General features: G+C 50.2%; 1 protein-coding gene across 2 annotated transcripts in view; it reads left to right on the top strand.

Annotated features, from left to right (window-relative positions):
- The first annotated feature begins 2,023 nt into the window (after positions 1–2,023).
- The window catches only part of fbxw5 (F-box and WD repeat domain containing 5), a 117,307-nt gene continuing 97,428 nt past the window's right edge, over positions 2,024–21,902 (top strand). The window contains exon 1 of one of the 2 annotated variants that reach the window (XM_070862991.1): positions 2,024–2,246. The gene's annotated coding sequence lies outside the window, so the exon portion shown is untranslated. The remainder of the gene's footprint in view (positions 2,247–21,902) is intronic. The other variant, XM_070862990.1, reaches the window with a different exon arrangement.

Below are 21,902 nucleotides of genomic sequence, written 5' to 3'. Positions count from 1 at the left end.
TGCGTTGCCTATTCCTTCAATGAAAAAGTCTCTCAGCATTTCTCTCCTCAGTTCATCGGAGAACTCACATAAGCTAGCCAACCTCCGAAGTTCCGCCACGAAGTCGGGTATGCTCTGGCCCACACAGCGCCTGTAGTTGTAGAACCTGTGTCTGGCCATGTGTAGGCTGCTCGCTGGCTTCAGGTCGTTTCTTACCAGTGTGCTCAATTCTTCAAACGACTTGCTTGCTCGGATGCCAACAGATCCTTCATTAAAGCGTATGTTTTCGAGCCACAGCTGGTCAAGAGATGGGCTCTTCTCTTGTCTGCCTTATCGTCGCCTAACCAGTCTTTGGTTACAAAGCTTTACTGGAGCCTTTCTATAAAGTCCTCCCAATTGTCTCCCGCATTGTCCTGTTCATCTGATCCGTTGTTCGCCATTCTGTGGATTCTGTAATCCCGTAACTCGTTGCCACTGTGAAGTCCTGTCCCCTCAGTACAGATTCACACAAGGCATGTAGTGAAGTCAAGGTCACTCTGGACCTGCACCTTTATTTCACAGCTCTGGAATGCTGCACTTGCCTGAGACCTGTCCTTATATACCTGTCTCTTGCAAGTGCACCCCTGGTGGTAAGGTATGCTGGTGGTTACAGGTCATATCTTATTACAGTCATGTATAGCATGTTAGGATACAGTTATATATAATAATGTAAGATACATGACAGGGGGAGTGTGAGATCCCAGTGTGAGCCCCCAGTGTGGGCCCTGAGAGTGGGGGGAGTGTGAGCCCCCAGTGTGGTCCCTGAGAGTGGGGGGAGTGTGAGCCCCCAGTGTGGGCCCTGAGAGAGGGGGGGGGGAGTGTGAGCCCCCAGTGTGGGCCCTGAGAGTTGGTGGGGGGGGAGTGTGAGCCCCCAGTGTGGGCCCTGAGAGTGGGTGGGGGGGGAGTGTGAGCCCCCAGTGTGGGCCCTGAGAGTGGAGGGGGGGGGGGGAGAGTGTGAGCCCCCAGTGTGGGCCCTGAGAGTGGGGGGAGTGTGAGTCCCCAGTGTGGGCCCTGAGAGTGGGGGGAGTGTGAGATCCCAGTGTGGTCCCTGAGAGTGGGGGGAGTGTGAGCCCCCAGTGTGGGCCCTGAGAGTGGGAGGAGTGTGAGATCCCAGTGTGGGCCCTGAGAGTGGGTGGGATGGAGTATGAGATCCCAGTGTGGTCCCTGAGAGTGGGGGGAGTGTGAGCCCCCAGTGTGGGCCCTGAGAGTGGGGGGGGGGGGGGAGTGTGAGATCCCAGTGTGGGCCCTGAGAGTGGGGGGGGGGGGAGTATGAGATCCCAGTGTGGGCCCTGAGAGTGGGGGGAGTGTGAGCCCCCAGTGTGGGCCCTGAGAGTGGAGGGGGGGGGGGAGTATGAGATCCCAGTGTGGTCCCTGAGTGGGGGGGGGGGGGTGGGGGGGAGTGTGAGATCCCAGTGTGGGCCCTGAGAGTGGGGGGAGTGTGAGCCCCCAGTGTGGGCCCAGAGAGTGGGGGGTGGGGGGAGTGTGAGATTCCAGTGTGGGCCCTGAGAGTGGGGGGAGTGTGAGATCCCAGTGTGGTCCCTGAGAGTGGGTGGGGGTGGGGGGGGGGGGAGTGTGAGATCCCAGTGTGGTCCCTGAGAGTGGGGGGGGGGGGAGTGTGAGATCCCAGTGTGGTCCCTGAGAGTGGGGGGGGGGGGGGGAGTGTGAGATCCCAGTGTGGTCCCTGAGAGTGGGGGGGGGGGGGAGTGTGAGATCCCAGTGTGGTCCCTGAGAGTGGGGGGGGGGGGGGGAGTGTGAGATCCCAGTGTGGTCCCTGAGAGTGGGGGGGGGGGGGGGGGGGAGTGTGAGATCCCAGTGTGGTCCCTGAGAGTGGGGGGGGGGGGGAGTGTGAGATCCCAGTGTGGTCTTTGAGAGTGGGGGGGAGTGTGAGATCCCAGTGTGGGCCCTGAGAGTGGGGGGGGGGGCGGGGGGGAGTGTGAGATCCCAGTGTGGGCCCTGAGAGTGAACTTTAGCTCAGGGCACCAAGTCAGGCCCCTCCCGACCCCACCTCGGACAAAAAACTTCCCAAACTGAAACGAGAGCCCTCCCGCTCCCCTTCCCGGCGGGCGCCGCCTCCACCAACCACACAATCAATGGGCCCTCCCGCCCGGCGCCACATCCATCCATCGATCCCTCGGCACTCGGCGCGCGGCCTGGCCCACCCACAGCTCGGCGCTCGGCTCCTGGCACTAGGCGGTGCGGCCTGGCAACACGACAGGCCTCGGGCTCAGGTACTGTGTGCACCGGGAGAGAGTACTGGTGGGGACAGGTCTGTCACTGTATAACACTGGTGTTCAGTACTGGTGGGTACAGGTCTGTCACTGTATAACACTGGGTACAGTACTGGTGGGTACAGGTCTGTCACTGTATAACACTGGGGTACAGTACTGGTGGGTACAGGTCTGTCACTGTATAACACTGGGGTACAGTACTGGTGGGTACAGGTCTGTCACTGTATAACTCTGGGGTACATTGCTGGTGGGTACAGGTCTGTCACTGTATAACACTGGGGTACAGTACTGGTGGGTACAGGTCTGTCACTGTATAACACTGGGGTACAGTACTGGTGGGTACAGGTCTGTTACTGTATAACACTGGGGTACAGTACTGGTGGGTACAGGTCTGTCACTGGATAACACAGGTACAGTACTGGTGAGTACAGGTCTATCACTGTATAACACTGTGGTACAGTACTAGTGGGTACAGGTCTGTCACTAACACTGGGATACAGTACTGGTGGGTACAGGTCTGTCGCTAACACTGCGGTGCAGTACTTGTGGGTACAGGTCTGTCTTTAACAGTGGGGTTCAATACTGGTAGGTGCAGGTCTGTCACTGTTTAACACTGCGGTTCGGTACTGGTGGATGCAGGTCTGTCACTGTATAACACTGGGGTTCAGTACTGGTGGGTACAGGTCTGTCCCTGTATAACACTGGGGTTCAGTACTGGTGGGTACAGGTCTGTCCCTGTATAACACTGGGTTCAGTACTGGTGGGTACAGGTCTGTCACTGTATAACACTGCTGTACAGTACTGGTGCGTACAAGTCTGTCACTGTCTAACACTGGGCTTCAGATCTAGTGGGTGCAGGTCTGTCACTGTGTGACACTGGGGTACATTACTGGTGGGTACAGGTCTGTCACTGTATAACACTGTGGTACATTACTTGTGGGTACAGGTCTGTCACTAACACAAGGGGTTCAGTACTGGTGTGTACAAGTCTCTCACTGTATAACACTGGGGTACAGTACTGGTGGGTACTGGTCTGTCACTGTATAACACTGGGATACAGTACTGGTGAGTACAGGTCTGTCGCTAACACTGCGGTGCGGTACTTGTGGGTACAGGTATGTCTTTAACAGTGGTGTTCAATACTGGTGGGTGCAGGTCTGTCACTGTATAACACTGGGGTACATTACTGGTGGATGCAGGTCTGTCACTGTATAACACGGGTTCAGTACTGGTGGGTACAGGTCTGTCCCTGTATAACATTGGGGTTCAGTACTGGTGGGTACAGGTCTGTCACTGTATAACACTGGGCTTCAGATCGAGTGGGTGCAGGTCTGTCACTGTGTAACACTGGGGTACATTACTGGTGGGTACAGGTCTGTCACTAACACAAGGGGTTCAGTACTGGTGTGTACAGGTCACCTACTGTATAACACTGGGGTACAGTACTGGTGGGTACAGGTCTCTCACTGTATAATTCTGGGGTACAGTAGTGGTGTGTACAGGTCTGTCACGGAAAACACAGGTACAGTGCTGGTGGGTACATGTCTGTTACTGACACTGGAGTTCAGTACTGGTGTGTACAGGTCTGTCACGGTATAACACTGGGGTACAGTATTAGTGGGTACAGGCCTGTCCCTGCATAACACTGGGGTGCGGCACTGGTGGGTACAGATCTGTCACTGTATAACTCTGGGGTACAGTACTGGTGGGTCCAGGTCTGTCATTAACTCTGGGGTACAGTTCTGGTGGGTACAGGACTGTCACTGTGCAACACTGGTATAGTACTGGTTGGTACAGGTTGGTCACTGTATAACACTGGGATACGGTATTGGTGGGTACAGGTCTGTCACTGTATAACACTGGGGTACAGTACTGGTGGGTACAGATCTGTCACTGTATAACACTTGGTTACAGTACTGGTGGGTAAAGGTCTGTCTCTGTATAACGCTGTGATACAGTACTGGTGGGTACAGGTCTGTCACTGTATAACACTCGGATACGGTACTGATGGGTACAGGTCTACCCCTGTATAACACTGGGGTGCCGTACGGGTGAGTACAGGTCTTTCACTGTTTTACACTGGGATACAGTACTGGTGGCTACAGGTCTGTCACTATAATACTGGGGTACAGTACTGGTGGGTCCAAGTCTGTCACTGTATAACACTGGGGTACAGTACTGGTGTGTACAGGTCTGTCACTGTATAATACTGGGGTACAGTACTGGTGGGTCCAAGTCTGTCACTGTATAACACTGGCGTGCCGTACGGGTGGGTACAGGTCTGTCACTGTTTTACACTGGGATACATAACTGGTGGGTACAGGTCTGTCACTGTATAACACTGGGGTACAGTACTGGTGTGTACAGGTCTGTCACTGTATAATACTGGTATAGTACTGGTTGGTACAGGTCGGTCACTGTATAACACTGTGGTACAGTACTGGTGGGTACAGGTCTGTCCCTGTATAACCTGGGGTACAGTACTGGTGGGTAAAGGTCTGTCACTGTATAACACAGGTACAGTACTGGTGGGTACAATTCTGTCACTGTATAACACTGGGCTTCAGAACTAGTGGGTGCAGGTCTGTCACTGTGTAACACTGGGGTACATTACTGGTGGGTACAGGTCTGTCACTAACACAAGGGGTTCAGTACTGGTGTGTACAGGTCTCTCACTGTATAACACTGGGGTACAGTACTGGTGGGTACAGATCTGTCACTGTATAACACTGGGATACAGTGCTGGTGGGTACAGGTCTGTCACTGTATAACTCTGGGGTACAGTAGTGGTGGGTACAGGTCTGTCACTGTATAACTCTGGGGTACAGTACTGGCTGGTACGGGTCGGTCACTGTATAACACTGGGATACAGTACTGATGGGTACAGGTCTTCCCCTGTATAACACTGGCGTGCCGTACGGGTGGGTACAGGTCTGTCACTGTTTTACACTGGGATACATAACTGGTGGGTACAGGTCTGTCACTGTATAATACTGGGGTACAGTACTGGTGTGTACAGGTCTGTCACTGTATAACACTGGTATAGTACTGGTTGGTACAGGTCGGTCACTGTATAACACTGTGGTACAGTACTGGTGGGTACAGGCCTGTCTCTGTATAACACTGAGGTACAGTACTGGTGGGTACAGGCCTGTCTCTGTATAACACTGGGGTAGAGTACTTGTGGGTACAGGTCTGTCACTGTATAACACCGGGCTACATTACTGGCTGGTACAGGTCGGTCACTGTATAACACTGTGGTACAGTACTGGTGGGTACAGGCCTGTCTCTGTATAACACTGGTGTTCAGTACTGGTGGGTACAGGTCTGTCACTGTATAACACTGGGGTACAGTATAGGTGGGTACAGGTCTGTCACTGTATAACACTGGATTCAGTTCTGGTGGGTCCAGGTCAGCCACTATAACACTGAGGGACAGTACTAGTGGATGCAGGCCTGTTCCTGCATAACACTGGGGTACAGTACTGCTGGGTACAGGTCTGTCACTAACACTGGGGTACAGTACTGGTGGGTACAGGTCTGTTCCTGCCCTAACACTGGGGTACAGTACTGATGGGTACAGTTCTGTTCCTGCATAACACTGGGGTACAGTGCTGCTGGGTACAGGTCTGTCACTAACACTGGGGTACAGTACTGGTGGGTACAGGTCTGTCACTATAACATATGGATTCAGTACTAGTGGGTACAGGTCTGTCACTGACTAACACTGGGATTCAGTACGAGTGGGTACAGGTCTGTCACTGACTACCACTGGTGTACAGTACTGGTGGGTACAGGTCTGTTCCTGCCCTAACACTGGGATACTGTACTGGTGGGTACAGGTCTGTCACTAACACTGGGGTTCAGTACTGGTGGGCACACGTGTGTTACTGTATAACACTGGCGTACAGTACTGGTGGGTACAGGAATATCACTGTATAACACTGCTGTACAGTACTGGTGGGTACAGGTCTGTCACTGTATAACACTGGGCTTCAGATCTAGTGGGTGCAGGTCTGTCACTGTGTAACACTGGGGTACATTACTGGTGGGTACAGGTCTGTCACTAACACAAGGGGTTCAGTACTGGTGTGTACAGGTCACCTACTGTATAACACTGGGGTACAGTACTGGTGGGTACAGGTCTCTCACTGTATAATTCTGGGGTACAGTAGTGATGTGTACAGGTCTGTCACGGAAAACACAGGTACAGTGCTGGTGGGTACATGTCTGTCACTGACACTGGGGTTCAGTACTGGTGTGTACAGGTCTGTCACGGTATAACATTGGGGTACAGTACTTGTTGGTACAGGTCTGTCATTGTATAACACTGGGCTACAGTACTGGCTGGTACGGGTCTGTCACTGTATAACACTGGGGTACAGTATTAGTGGGTACAGGCCTGTCCCTGCATAACACTGGGGTGCAGCACTGGTGGGTACAGATCTGTCACTGTATAAATCTCGGGTACATTACTGGTGGGTCCAGGTCTGTCATTAACTCTGGGGTACAGTTCTGGTGGGTACAGGACTGTCACTGTGTAACACTGGTATAGTACTGGTTGGTACAGGTTGGTCACTGTATAACACTGGGATACGGTATTGGTGGGTACAGGTCTGTCACTGTATAACGCTGGGGTACAGTACTGGTGGGTACAGATCTGTCACTGTATAACACTTGGTTACAGTACTGGTGGGTAAAGGTCTGTCTCTGTATAACGCTGTGATACAGTACTGGTGGGTACAGGTCTGTCACTGTATAACACTCGGATACGGTACTGATGGGTACAGGTCTACCCCTGTATAACACTGGGGTGCCGTACGGGTGAGTACAGGTCTTTCACTGTTTTACACTGGGATACAGTACTGGTGGCTACAGGTCTGTCACTATAATACTGGGGTACAGTACTGGTGGGTCCAAGTCTGTCACTGTATAACACTGGGGTACAGTACTGGTGTGTACAGGTCTGTCACTGTATAATACTGGGGTACAGTACTGGTGGGTCCAAGTCTGTCACTGTATAACACTGGCGTGCCGTACGGGTGGGTACAGGTCTGTCACTGTTTTACACTGGGATACATAACTGGTGGGTACAGGTCTGTCACTGTATAACACTGGGGTACAGTACTGGTGTGTACAGGTCTGTCACTGTATAATACTGGTATAGTACTGGTTGGTACAGGTCGGTCACTGTATAACACTGTGGTACAGTACTGGTGGGTACAGGTCTGTCCCTGTATAACCTGGGGTACAGTACTGGTGGGTAAAGGTCTGTCACTGTATAACACAGGTACAGTACTGGTGGGTACAATTCTGTCACTGTATAACACTGGGCTTCAGAACTAGTGGGTGCAGGTCTGTCACTGTGTAACACTGGGGTACATTACTGGTGGGTACAGGTCTGTCACTAACACAAGGGGTTCAGTACTGGTGTGTACAGGTCTCTCACTGTATAACACTGGGGTACAGTACTGGTGGGTACAGATCTGTCACTGTATAACACTGGGATACAGTGCTGGTGGGTACAGGTCTGTCACTGTATAACTCTGGGGTACAGTAGTGGTGGGTACAGGTCTGTCACTGTATAACTCTGGGGTACAGTACTGGCTGGTACGGGTCGGTCACTGTATAACACTGGGATACAGTACTGATGGGTACAGGTCTTCCCCTGTATAACACTGGCGTGCCGTACGGGTGGGTACAGGTCTGTCACTGTTTTACACTGGGATACATAACTGGTGGGTACAGGTCTGTCACTGTATAATACTGGGGTACAGTACTGGTGTGTACAGGTCTGTCACTGTATAACACTGGTATAGTACTGGTTGGTACAGGTCGGTCACTGTATAACACTGTGGTACAGTACTGGTGGGTACAGGCCTGTCTCTGTATAACACTGAGGTACAGTACTGGTGGGTACAGGCCTGTCTCTGTATAACACTGGGGTAGAGTACTTGTGGGTACAGGTCTGTCACTGTATAACACCGGGCTACATTACTGGCTGGTACAGGTCGGTCACTGTATAACACTGTGGTACAGTACTGGTGGGTACAGGCCTGTCTCTGTATAACACTGGTGTTCAGTACTGGTGGGTACAGGTCTGTCACTGTATAACACTGGGGTACAGTACTGGTGGGTACAGGTCTGTCACTGTATAACACTGGATTCAGTTCTGGTGGGTCCAGGTCAGCCACTATAACACTGAGGGACAGTACTAGTGGATGCAGGCCTGTTCCTGCATAACACTGGGGTACAGTACTGCTGGGTACAGGTCTGTCACTAACACTGGGGTACAGTACTGGTGGGTACAGGTCTGTTCCTGCCCTAACACTGGGGTACAGTACTGATGGGTACAGTTCTGTTCCTGCATAACACTGGGGTACAGTGCTGCTGGGTACAGGTCTGTCACTAACACTGGGGTACAGTACTGGTGGGTACAGGTCTGTCACTATAACATATGGATTCAGTACTAGTGGGTACAGGTCTGTCACTGACTAACACTGGGATTCAGTACGAGTGGGTACAGGTCTGTCACTGACTACCACTGGTGTACAGTACTGGTGGGTACAGGTCTGTTCCTGCCCTAACACTGGGATACTGTACTGGTGGGTACAGGTCTGTCACTAACACTGGGGTTCAGTACTGGTGGGCACACGTGTGTTACTGTATAACACTGGCGTACAGTACTGGTGGGTACAGGAATATCACTGTATAACACTGCTGTACAGTACTGGTGGGTACAGGTCTGTCACTGTATAACACTGGGCTTCAGATCTAGTGGGTGCAGGTCTGTCACTGTGTAACACTGGGGTACATTACTGGTGGGTACAGGTCTGTCACTAACACAAGGGGTTCAGTACTGGTGTGTACAGGTCACCTACTGTATAACACTGGGGTACAGTACTGGTGGGTACAGGTCTCTCACTGTATAATTCTGGGGTACAGTAGTGATGTGTACAGGTCTGTCACGGAAAACACAGGTACAGTGCTGGTGGGTACATGTCTGTCACTGACACTGGGGTTTAGTACTGGTGTGTACAGGTCTGTCACGGTATAACATTGGGGTACAGTACTTGTTGGTACAGGTCTGTCATTGTATAACACTGGGCTACAGTACTGGCTGGTACGGGTCTGTCACTGTATAACACTGGGGTACAGTATTAGTGGGTACAGGCCTGTCCCTGCATAACACTGGGGTGCAGCACTGGTGGGTACAGATCTGTCACTGTATAAATCTCGGGTACATTACTGGTGGGTCCAGGTCTGTCATTAACTCTGGGGTACAGTTCTGGTGGGTACAGGACTGTCACTGTGTAACACTGGTATAGTACTGGTTGGTACAGGTTGGTCACTGTATAACACTGGGATACGGTATTGGTGGGTACAGGTCTGTCACTGTATAACGCTGGGGTACAGTACTGGTGGGTACAGATCTGTCACTGTATAACACTTGGTTACAGTACTGGTGGGTAAAGGTCTGTCTCTGTATAACGCTGTGATACAGTACTGGTGGGCACAGGTCTGTCACTGTATAACACTCGGATACGGTACTGGTGGGTACAGGTCTGCCACTGTATAGCACTGGGGTGCCGTACGGGTGAGTACAGGTCTTTCACTGTTTTACACTGGGATACAGTACTGGTGGCTACAGGTCTGTCACTATAACACTGGGGTACAGTACTGGTGTGTACAGGTCTGTCACTGTATAATACTGGTATAGTACTGGTTGGTACAGGTTGGTCACTGTATAACACTGGGATACGGTATTGGTGGGTACAGGTCTGTCACTGTATAACACTGGGGTACAGTACTGGTGGGTACAGATCTGTCACTGTATAACACTTGGTTACAGTACTGGTGGGTAAAGGTCTGTCTCTGTCTAACGCTGTGATACAGTACTGGTGGGTACAGGTCTGTCACTGTATAACACTGGGGTGCCGTACGGGTGAGTACAGGTCTTTCACTGTTTTACACTGGGATACAGTACTGGTGGCTACAGGTCTGTCACTATAACACTGGGGTACAGTACTGGTGTGTACAGGTCTGTCACTGTATAATACTGGTATAGTACTGGTTGGTACAGGTCGGTCACTGTATAACACTGTGGTACAGTACTGGTGGGTACAGGTCTGTCCATGTATAACCTGGGGTACAGTACTGGTGCGTACAGGTCTGTCACTGTATAACACTGTGGTACAGTACTGGTGGGTACAGGTCTGTCCCTGTATAACCTGGGGTACAGTACTGGTGCGTACAGGTCTGTCACTGTATAACACTGGGATACAGCACTGGTGGGTACAGGTCTGTCCCTGTATAACACTGGGGTACAGTACTGGTGCGTACAGGTCTGTCACTGTACAACACTGGGGTACAGTACTGGTGGGTAAAGGTCTGTCACTGTATAACACAGGTACAGTACTGGTGGGTACAATTCTGTCACTGTATAACACTGGGCTTCAGAACTAGTGGGTGCAGGTCTGTCACTGTGTAACACTGGGGTACATTACTGGTGGGTCCAGGTCTGTCATTAACTCTGGGGTACAGTTCTGGTGGGTACAGGACTGTCACTGTGTAACACTGGTATAGTACTGGTTGGTACAGGTTGGTCACTGTATAACACTGGGATACGGTATTGGTGGGTACAGGTCTGTCACTGTATAACACTGGGGTACAGTACTGGTGGGTACAGATCTGTCACTGTATAACACTTGGTTACAGTACTGGTGGGTAAAGGTCTGTCTCTGTATAACGCTGTGATACAGTACTGGTGGGCACAGGTCTGTCACTGTATAACACTCGGATACGGTACTGGTGGGTACAGGTCTGTCACTATAACACTGGGGTACAGTACTGGTGTGTACAGGTCTGTCACTGTATAATACTGGTATAGTACTGGTTGGTACAGGTCGGTCACTGTATAACACTTGGTTACAGTACTGGTGGGTAAAGGTCTGTCTCTGTATAACGCTGTGATACAGTACTGGTGGGTACAGGTCTGTCACTGTATAACACTCGGATACGGTACTGGTGGGTACAGGTCTGCCACTGTATAACACAGGTACAGTACTGGTGGGTACAATTCTGTCACTGTATAACACTGGGCTTCAGAACTAGTGGGTGCAGGTCTGTCACCGTGTAATACTGGGGTACATTACTGGTGGGTACAGGTCTGTCACTGTATAACACTGTGGTACATTACTGGTGGGTACAGGTCTGTCACTCACACAAGGGGTTCAGTACTGGTGTGTACAGGTCTCTCACTGTATAACACTGGGGTACAGTACTGGTGGGTACAGATCTGTCACTGTATAACACTGGGATACAGTGCTGGTGGGTACAAGTCTGTCACTGTATAACTCTGGGGTACAGTAGTGTTGGGTACAGGTCTGTCACTGTATAACTCTGGGGTACAGTACTGGCTGGTACTGTATCCCACTGTATAACACTGGGATACAGTACTGATGGGTACAGGTCTTCCCCTGTATAACACTGGCGTGCCGTACGGGTGGGTACAGGTCTGTCACTGTTTTACACTGGGATACATAACTGGTGGGTACAGATCTGTCACTGTATAATACTGGGGTACAGTACTGGTGTGTACAGGTCTGTCACTGTATAACACTGGTATAGTACTGGTTGGTACAGGTTGGTCACTGTATAACACTGGGATACGGTATTGGTGGGTACAGGTCTGTCACTGTATAACACTGGGGTACAGTACTGGTGGGTACAGATCTGTCACTGTATAACACTTGGTTACAGTACTGGTGGGTAAAGGTCTGTCTCTGTATAACGCTGTGATACAGTACTGGTGGGTACAGGTCTGTCACTGTATAACACTCGGATACGGTACTGGTGGGTACAGGTCTGCCACTGTATAACACTGGGATACAGTACTGATGGGTACAGGTCTACCCCTGTATAACACTGGGGTGCCGTACGGGTGAGTACAGGTCTTTCACTGTTTTACACTGGGATACAGTACTGGTGGCTACAGGTCTGTCACTATAACACTGGGGTACAGTACTGGTGTGTACAGGTCTGTCACTGTATAATACTGGTATAGTACTGGTTGGTACAGGTCGGTCACTGTATAACACTGTGGTACAGTACTGGTGGGTACAGGTCTGTCCCTGTATAACCTGGGGTACAGTACTGGTGGGTACAGGTCTGTCCCTGTATAACCTGGGGTACAGTACTGGTGCGTACAGGTCTGTCACTGTATAACACTGGGATACAGCACTGGTGGGTACAGGTCTGTCCCTGTATAACACTGGGGTACAGTACTGGTGCGTACAGGTCTGTCACTGTACAACACTGGGGTACAGTACTGGTGGGTACAGGTCTGTCCCTGTATAACCTGGGGTACAGTACTGGTGGGTAAAGGTCTGTCACTGTATAACACAGGTACAGTACTGGTGGGTACAATTCTGTCACTGTATAACACTGGGCTTCAGAACTAGTGGGTGCAGGTCTGTCACTGTGTAACACTGGGGTACATTACTGGTGGGTACAGGTCTGTCACTAACACAAGGGGTTCAGTACTGGTGTGTACAGGTCTCTCACTGTATAACACTGGGGTACAGTACTGGTGGGTACAGATCTGTCACTGTATAACACTGGGATACAGTGCTGGTGGGTACAGGTCTGTCACTGTATAACTCTGGGGTACAGTACTGGCTGGTACGGGTCGGTCACTGTATAACACTGGGATACAGTACTGATGGGTACAGGTCTTCCCCTGTATAACACTGGCGTGCCGTACGGGTGGGTACAGGTCTGTCACTGTTTTACACTGGGATACATAACTGGTGGGTACAGGTCTGTCACTGTATAATACTGGGGTACAGTACTGGTGTGTACAGGTCTGTCACTGTATAACACTGGTATAGTACTGGTTGGTACAGGTCGGTCACTGTATAACACTGTGGTACAGTACTGGTGGGTACAGGCCTGTCTCTGTATAACACTGAGGTACAGTACTGGTGGGTACAGGCCTGTCTCTGTATAACACTGGGGTAGAGTACTTGTGGGTACAGGTCTGTCACTGTATAACACCGGGCTACATTACTGGCTGGTACGGGTCTGTCACTGTATAAAACTGGGGTACTGTATTGGTTGGTACAGGTCTATCACTGTATAACACTGGTGTTCAGTACTGGTGGGTACAGGTCTGTCACTGTATAACACTGGGGTACAGTACTGGTGGGTACAGGTCTGTCACTGTATAACACTGGATTCAGTTCTGGTGGGTCCAGGTCAGCCACTATAACACTGAGGGACAGTACTAGTGGATGCAGGCCTGTTCCTGCATAACACTGGGGTACAGTACTGCTGGGTACAGGTCTGTCACTAACACTGGGGTACAGTACTGGTGGTTACAGGTCTGTTCCTGCCCTAACACTGGGGTACAGTACTGATGGGTACAGTTCTGTTCCTGCATAACACTGGGGTACAGTGCTGCTGGGTACAGGTCTGTCACTAACACTGGGGTACAGTACTGGTGGGTACAGGTCTGTCACTATAACATATGGATTCAGTACTAGTGGGTACAGGTCTGTCACTGACTAACACTGGGATTCAGTACGAGTGGGTACAGGTCTGTCACTGACTACCACTGGTGTACAGTACTGGTGGGTACAGGTCTGTTCCTGCCCTAACACTGGGATACTGTACTGGTGGGTACAGGTCTGTCACTAACACTGGGGTTCAGTACTGGTGGGCACACGTGTGTTACTGTATAACACTGGCGTACAGTACTGGTGGGTACAGGTCTATCACTGTATAACACTGCTGTACAGTACTGGTGGGTACAGGTCTGTCACTGTATAACACTGGGCTTCAGATCTAGTGGGTGCAGGTCTGTCACTGTGTAACACTGGGGTACATTACTGGTGGGTACAGGTCTGTCACTAACACAAGGGGTTCAGTACTGGTGTGTACAGGTCACCTACTGTATAACACTGGGGTACAGTACTGGTGGGTACAGGTCTCTCACTGTATAATTCTGGGGTACAGTAGTGGTGTGTACAGGTCTGTCACGGAAAACACAGGTACAGTGCTGGTGGGTACATGTCTGTCACTGACACTGGGGTTCAGTACTGGTGTGTACAGGTCTGTCACGGTATAACATTGGGGTACAGTACTTGTTGGTACAGGTCTGTCATTGTATAACACTGGGCTACAGTACTGGCTGGTACGGGTCTGTCACTGTATAACACTGGGGTACAGTATTAGTGGGTACAGGCCTGTCCCTGCATAACACTGGGGTGCAGCACTGGTGGGTACAGATCTGTCACTGTATAAATCTCGGGTACATTACTGGTGGGTCCAGGTCTGTCATTAACTCTGGGGTACAGTTCTGGTGGGTACAGGACTGTCACTGTGTAACACTGGTATAGTACTGGTTGGTACAGGTTGGTCACTGTATAACACTGGGATACGGTATTGGTGGGTACAGGTCTGTCACTGTATAACACTGGGGTACAGTACTGGTGGGTACAGATCTGTCACTGTATAACACTTGGTTACAGTACTGGTGGGTAAAGGTCTGTCTCTGTATAACGCTGTGATACAGTACTGGTGGGCACAGGTCTGTCACTGTATAACACTCGGATACGGTACTGGTGGGTACAGGTCTGTCACTATAACACTGGGGTACAGTACTGGTGTGTACAGGTCTGTCACTGTATAATACTGGTATAGTACTGGTTGGTACAGGTCGGTCACTGTATAACACTGTGGTACAGTACTGGTGGGTACAGGTCTGTCCCTGTATAACCTGGGGTACAGTACTGGTGCGTACAGGTCTGTCACTGTATAACACTGTGGTACAGTACTGGTGGGTACAGGTCTGTCCCTGTATAACCTGGGGTACAGTACTGGTGGGTACAGATCTGTCACTGTATAACACTTGGTTACAGTACTGGTGGGTAAAGGTCTGTCTCTGTATAACGCTGTGATACAGTACTGGTGGGTACAGGTCTGTCACTGTATAACACTCGGATACGGTACTGGTGGGTACAGGTCTGCCACTGTATAACACAGGTACAGTACTGGTGGGTACAATTCTGTCACTGTATAACACTGGGCTTCAGAACTAGTGGATGCAGGTCTGTCACTGTGTAACACTGGGGTACATTACTGGTGGGTACAGGTCTGTCACTGTATAACACTGTGGTACATTACTGGTGGGTACAGGTCTGTCACTAACACAAGGGGTTCAGTACTGGTGTGTACAGGTCTCTCACTGTATAACACTGGGGTACAGTACTGGTGGGTACAGATCTGTCACTGTATAACACTGGGATACAGTGCTGGTGGGTACAAGTCTGTCACTGTATAACTCTGGGGTACAGTAGTGTTGGGTACAGGTCTGTCACTGTATAACTCTGGGGTACAGTACTGGCTGGTACTGTATCCCACTGTATAACACTGGGATACAGTACTGATGGGTACAGGTCTTCCCCTGTATAACACTGGCGTGCCGTACGGGTGGGTACAGGTCTGTCACTGTTTTACACTGGGATACATAACTGGTGGGTACAGGTCTGTCACTGTATAATACTGGGGTACAGTACTGGTGAGTACAAGTCTGTCACTGTATAACACTGGGGTACAGTACTGGTGTGTACAGGTCTGTCACTGTATAACACTGGTATAGTACTGGTTGGTACAGGTTGGTCACTGTATAACACTGGGATACGGTATTGGTGGGTACAGGTCTGTCACTGTATAACACTGGGGTACAGTACTGGTGGGTACAGATCTGTCACTGTATAACACTTGGTTACAGTACTGGTGGGTAAAGGTCTGTCTCTGTATAACGCTGTGATACAGTACTGGTGGGTACAGGTCTGTCACTGTATAACACTCGGATACGGTACTGGTGGGTACAGGTCTGCCACTGTATAACACTGGGATACAGTACTGATGGGTACAGGTCTACCCCTGTATAACACTGGGGTGCCGTACGGGTGAGTACAGGTCTTTCACTGTTTTACACTGGGATACAGTACTGGTGGCTACAGGTCTGTCACTATAACACTGGGGTACAGTACTGGTGTGTACAGGTCTGTCACTGTATAATACTGGTATAGTACTGGTTGGTACAGGTCTGTCACTGTATAACACTGTGGTACAGTACTGGTGGGTACAGGTCTGTCCCTGTATAACCTGGGGTACAGTACTGGTGCGTACAGGTCTGTAAATTGTATAACACTGGGATACAGCACTGGTGGGTACAGGTCTGTCCCTGTATAACACTGGGGTACAGTACTGGTGCGTACAGGTCTGTCACTGTACAACACTGGGGTACAGTACTGGTGGGTACAGGTCTGTCCCTGTATAACCTGGGGTACAGTACTGGTGGGTAAAGGTCTGTCACTGTATAACACAGGTACAGTACTGGTGGGTACAATTCTGTCACTGTATAACACTGGGCTTCAGAACTAGTGGGTGCAGGTCTGTCACTGTGTAACACTGGGGTACATTACTGGTGGGTACAGGTCTGTCACTAACACAAGGGGTTCAGTACTGGTGTGTACAGGTCTCTCACTGTATAACACTGGGGTACAGTACTGGTGGGTACAGATCTGTCACTGTATAACACTGGGATACAGTGCTGGTGGGTACAGGTCTGTCACTGTATAACTTTGGGGTACAGTACTGGCTGGTACGGGTCGGTCACTGTATAACACTGGGATACAGTACTGATGGGTACAGGTCTTCCCCTGTATAACACTGGCGTGCCGTACGGGTGGGTACAGGTCTGTCACTGTTTTACACTGGGATACATAACTGGTGGGTACAGGTCTGTCACTGTATAATACTGGGGTACAGTACTGGTGTGTACAGGTCTGTCACTGTATAACACTGGTATAGTACTGGTTGGTACAGGTCGGTCACTGTATAACACTGTGGTACAGTACTGGTGGGTACAGGCCTGTCTCTGTATAACACTGAGGTACAGTACTGGTGGGTACAGGCCTGTCTCTGTATAACACTGGGGTAGAGTACTTGTGGGTACAGGTCTGTCACTGTATAACACCGGGCTACATTACTGGCTGGTACGGGTCTGTCACTGTATAAAACTGGGGTACTGTATTGGTTGGTACAGGTCTATCACTGTATAACACTGGTGTTCAGTACTGGTGGGTACAGGTCTGTCACTGTATAACACTGGGGTACAGTACTGGTGGGTACAGGTCTGTCACTGTATAACACTGGATTCAGTTCTGGTGGGTCCAGGTCAGCCACTATAACACTGAGGGACAGTACTAGTGGATGCAGGCCTGTTCCTGCATAACACTGGGGTACAGTACTGCTGGGTACAGGTCTGTCACTAACACTGGGGTACAGTACTGGTGGGTACAGGTCTGTTCCTGCCCTAACACTGGGGTACAGTACTGATGGGTACAGTTCTGTTCCTGCATACCACTGGGGTACAGTGCTGCTGGGTACAGGTCTGTCACTAACACTGGGGTACAGTACTGGTGGGTACAGGTCTGTCACTATAACATATGGATTCAGTACTAGTGGGTACAGGTCTGTCACTGACTAACACTGGGATTCAGTACGAGTGGGTACAGGTCTGTCACTGACTACCACTGGTGTACAGTACTGGTGGGTACAGGTCTGTTCCTGCCCTAACACTGGGATACTGTACTGGTGGGTACAGGTCTGTCACTAACACTGGGGTTCAGTACTGGTGGGCACACGTGTGTTACTGTATAACACTGGCGTACAGTACTGGTGGTACAGGTCTATCACTGTATAACACTGCTGTACAGTACTGGTGGATACAGGTCTGTCACTGTATAACACTGGGCTTCAGATCTAGTGGGTGCAGGTCTGTCACTGTGTAACACTGGGGTACATTACTGGTGGGTACAGGTCTGTCACTAACACAAGGGGTTCAGTACTGGTGTGTACAGGTCACCTACTGTATAACACTGGGGTACAGTACTGGTGGGTACAGGTCTCTCACTGTATAATTCTGGGGTACAGTAGTGGTGTGTACAGGTCTGTCACGGAAAACACAGGTACAGTGCTGGTGGGTACATGTCTGTCACTGACACTGGGGTTCAGTACTGGTGTGTACAGGTCTGTCACGGTATAACATTGGGGTACAGTACTTGTTGGTACAGGTCTGTCATTGTATAACACTGGGCTACAGTACTGGCTGGTACGGGTCTGTCACTGTATAACACTGGGGTACAGTATTAGTGGGTACAGGCCTGTCCCTGCATAACACTGGGGTGCAGCACTGGTGGGTACAGATCTGTCACTGTATAAATCTCGGGTACATTACTGGTGGGTCCAGGTCTGTCATTAACTCTGGGGTACAGTTCTGGTGGGTACAGGACTGTCACTGTGTAACACTGGTATAGTACTGGTTGGTACAGGTTGGTCACTGTATAACACTGGGATACGGTATTGGTGGGTACAGGTCTGTCACTGTATAACGCTGGGGTACAGTACTGGTGGGTACAGATCTGTCACTGTATAACACTTGGTTACAGTACTGGTGGGTAAAGGTCTGTCTCTGTATAACGCTGTGATACAGTACTGGTGGGCACAGGTCTGTCACTGTATAACACTCGGATACGGTACTGGTGGGTACAGGTCTGCCACTGTATAACACTGGGATACAGTACTGATGGGTACAGGTCTACCCCTGTATAACACTGGGGTGCCGTACGGGTGAGTACAGGTCTTTCACTGTTTTACACTGGGATACAGTACTGGTGGCTACAGGTCTGGCACTATAACACTGGGGTACAGTACTGGTGTGTACAGGTCTGTCACTGTATAATACTGGTATAGTACTGGTTGGTACAGGTTGGTCACTGTATAACACTGGGATACGGTATTGGTGGGTACAGGTCTGTCACTGTATAACACTGGGGTACAGTACTGGTGGGTACAGATCTGTCACTGTATAACACTTGGTTACAGTACTGGTGGGTAAAGGTCTGTCTCTGTATAACGCTGTGATACAGTACTGGTGGGTACAGGTCTGTCACTGTATAACACTCGGATACGGTACTGGTGGGTACAGGTCTGCCACTGTATAACACTGGGGTGCCGTACGGGTGAGTACAGGTCTTTCACTGTTTTACACTGGGATACAGTACTGGTGGCTACAGGTCTGTCACTATAACACTGGGGTACAGTACTGGTGTGTACAGGTCTGTCACTGTATAATACTGGTATAGTACTGGTTGGTACAGGTCGGTCACTGTATAACACTGTGGTACAGTACTGGTGGGTACAGGTCTGTCCATGTATAACCTGGGGTACAGTACTGGTGCGTACAGGTCTGTCACTGTATAACACTGGGATACAGCACTGGTGGGTACAGGTCTGTCCCTGTATAACACTGGGGTACAGTACTGGTGCGTACAGGTCTGTCACTGTACAACACTGGGGTACAGTACTGGTGGGTAAAGGTCTGTCACTGTATAACACAGGTACAGTACTGGTGGGTACAATTCTGTCACTGTATAACACTGGGCTTCAGAACTAGTGGGTGCAGTTCTGTCACTGTGTAACACTGGGGTACATTACTGGTGGGTACAGGTCTGTCACTGTATAACACTGTGGTACATTACTGGTGGGTACAGGTCTGTCACTAACACAAGGGGTTCAGTACTGGTGTGTACAGGTCTCTCACTGTATAACACTGGGGTACAGTACTGGTGGGTACAGGTCTGTCACTGTATAACACTGGGATACAGTGCTGGTGGGTACAAGTCTGTCACTGTATAACTCTGGGGTACAGTAGTGTTGGGTACAGGTCTGTCACTGTATAACTCTGGGGTACAGTACTGGCTGGTACTGTATCCCACTGTATAACACTGGGATACAGTACTGATGGGTACAGGTCTTCCCCTGTATAACACTGGCGTGCCGTACGGGTGGGTACAGGTCTGTCACTGTTTTACACTGGGATACATAACTGGTGGGTACAGGTCTGTCACTGTATAATACTGGGGTACAGTACTGGTGAGTACAAGTCTGTCACTGTATAACACTGGGGTACAGTACTGGTGTGTACAGGTCTGTCACTGTATAACACTGGTATAGTACTGGTTGGTACAGGTTGGTCACTGTATAACACTGGGATACGGTATTGGTGGGTACAGGTCTGTCACTGTATAACACTGGGGTACAGTACTGGTGGGTACAGATCTGTCACTGTATAACACTTGGTTACAGTACTGGTGGGTAAAGGTCTGTCTCTGTATAACGCTGTGATACAGTACTGGTGGGTACAGGTCTGTCACTGTATAACACTCGGATACGGTACTGGTGGGTACAGGTCTGCCACTGTATAACACTGGGATACAGTACTGATGGGTACAGGTCTACCCCTGTATAACACTGGGGTGCCGTACGGGTGAGTACAGGTCATTCACTGTTTTACACTGGGATACAGTACTGGTGGCTACAGGTCTATCACTATAACACTGGGGTACAGTACTGGTGTGTACAGGTCTGTCACTGTATAATACTGGTATAGTACTGGTTGGTACAGGTCGGTCACTGTATAACACTGTGGTACAGTACTGGTGGGTACAGGTCTGTCCCTGTATAACCTGGGGTACAGTACTGGTGGGTACAGGTCTGTCCCTGTATAACCTGGGGTACAGTACTGGTGCGTACAGGTCTGTCACTGTATAACACTGTGGTACAGTACTGGTGGGTACAGGTCTGTCCCTGTATAACCTGGGGTACAGTACTGGTGCGTACAGGTCTGTCACTGTATAACACTGGGATACAGCACTGGTGGGTACAGGTCTGTCCCTGTATAACACTGGGGTACAGTACTGGTGCGTACAGGTCTGTCACTGTACAACACTGGGGTACAGTACTGGTGGGTAAAGGTCTGTCACTGTATAACACAGGTACAGTACTGGTGGGTACAATTCTGTCACTGTATAACACTGGGCTTCAGAACTAGTGGGTGCAGGTCTGTCACTGTGTAACACTGGGGTACATTACTGGTGGGTACAGGTCTGTCACTGTATAACACTGTGGTACATTACTGGTGGGCACAGGTCTGTCACTAACACAAGGGGTTCAGTACTGGTGTGTACAGGTCTCTCACTGTATAACACTGGGGTACAGTACTGGTGGGTACAGATCTGTCACTGTATAACACTGAGATACAGTGCTGGTGGGTACAGGTCTGTCGCTGTATAACTCTGGGGTACAGTAGTGGTGGGTACAGGTCTGTCACTGTATAACTCTGGGGTACAGTACTGGCTGGTACGGGTCTGTCACTGTATAACACTGGGATACAGTACTGATGGGTACAGGTCTTCCCCTGTATAACACTGGCGTGCCGTACGGGTGGGTACAGGTCTGTCACTGTTTTACACTGGGATACATAACTGGTGGGTACAGGTCTGTCACTGTATAATACTGGGGTACAGTACTGGTGAGTACAAGTCTGTCACTGTATAACACTGGGGTACAGTACTGGTGTGTACAGGTCTGTCACTGTATAACACTGGTATAGTACTGGTTGGTACAGGTCGGTCACTGTATAACACTGTGGTACAGTACTGGTGGGTACAGGCCTGTCTCTGTATAACACTGAGGTACATTACTGGTGGGTACAGGCCTGTCTCTGTATAACACTGGGGT

This window comes from Pristiophorus japonicus, chromosome 20 (assembly GCF_044704955.1).
Source record: "Pristiophorus japonicus isolate sPriJap1 chromosome 20, sPriJap1.hap1, whole genome shotgun sequence".
Taxonomy (NCBI): domain Eukaryota; kingdom Metazoa; phylum Chordata; class Chondrichthyes; family Pristiophoridae; genus Pristiophorus; species Pristiophorus japonicus.
The sequence above is the reverse complement of the archived record's forward strand: the minus strand, read 5'-3'. Positions and strand labels throughout refer to the sequence as shown.